Consider the following 1,348-nt stretch of genomic DNA (forward strand, 5'->3'; position numbering starts at 1 on the left):
AGACAGAGTTGCTCTTGTCACCTAGGCTGGAGTGCAATGGCACAATCTCGGCTCACTGCAACCACCGCCTCCTGGGTTCAAGCAATTCTCCTGTCTCAACCTCCCAAGTAGTTGGGGTTACAGGCGTGCACCACCATGCCTGGCTAATTTTGTATTTTTAGTAGAGACTGGGTTTCACCATGTTGGTCAGGCTGGTCTCCAACTCCTGACCTCAAGTGGTCCACCTGCCTCAGCCTCCCAAAGTGCTGGGATTACAGCATGAACCACTGCACCCTGCAAAAATGAACATTTTCATCACAGGCACAACATGCTCCCCCACAGCCTGTCCCAACATGGTAGCCTGTACCTTTGGTGAATGCCCAGGCTTGGGGCAACAGGGGTGTCGATGGCACAGTGGCTCACACCTATAATCCCAGCACTTTGGGAGGCCGAGGCAGGTAGACTGCTTGAGGTCAGGAGTTCGAGACCAGCCTGGCCAACATGGTGAAACCCCTCTCTACTAAAAATACAAAAATTAGCCAGGCATGGTGGTGCACACCTGTAATCCTAGCTACTCTGAGGCTGAGGCAGGAGAATCACTTGAACCCAGGAGGCAGAGGTTGCAGTGAGCAGAGAGCATACCACTGCACTCTAGCCTGGGCAACAGAGCAAGACTCTGTCTCAAAAAAAAAAAAAAGCCTGGCACAGTGGCTTGGGCTTGTGCTTGTAGTCCCAGCTATTCTGGAGGCTGAATTAGGAGGATCCCTTGAGCCCAGGAGTTTGAGGCTAGCCTGGCCCACATAGCAAGACCCAAGCTCCAAATAAATAATAATGATGATAATAATAATGTGAAGATTCTCACATATCCATTCTATCTTTTGCTGACTTCCTGTCTTTTTGTTCACTTATCTAGCTCTCCAGCTAAGCTCAGAGCTTCCTGAGGGTAGGGCTGGTGTCCCATTCATTTCTCTATCCAGAGGGCACATGAGTTGTGCTCACCTGACTGAGCAGCCAAACAGTTCCATTAGCCAACTTGATTCGAGCAGATTAGTGCATACCTGGGGTTGCAGCAACTTGGGAGGCTGAGGTGTTAGGATCCCTTGAGCTGGAGAGGTGGATGTTGCAGTGAGCCAAGATCACACCACTGCACTCCAGCCTAGGCGACTACTTGAGACACTGTCTCAAAAAAAAGAAAAAGAAAAAAAAAAGAAAACGAGAGACAAGCTTTGGTGAAACTTTGTGGAGGGAGGCAGTGAACTTGTTTGAAGACTACCTCTCCAGGTTCTATCTCCGGATGAAGAGTTTTAAGGGAAATTAGGGGAGTACAAATGATGATCAAGGCATTCTTTTCTTTTTTTTTTTTTTTTTT

Source organism: Mandrillus leucophaeus, unplaced genomic scaffold (genome assembly GCF_000951045.1).
Source record: "Mandrillus leucophaeus isolate KB7577 unplaced genomic scaffold, Mleu.le_1.0 Scaffold153, whole genome shotgun sequence".
NCBI classification, from domain to species: domain Eukaryota; kingdom Metazoa; phylum Chordata; class Mammalia; order Primates; family Cercopithecidae; genus Mandrillus; species Mandrillus leucophaeus.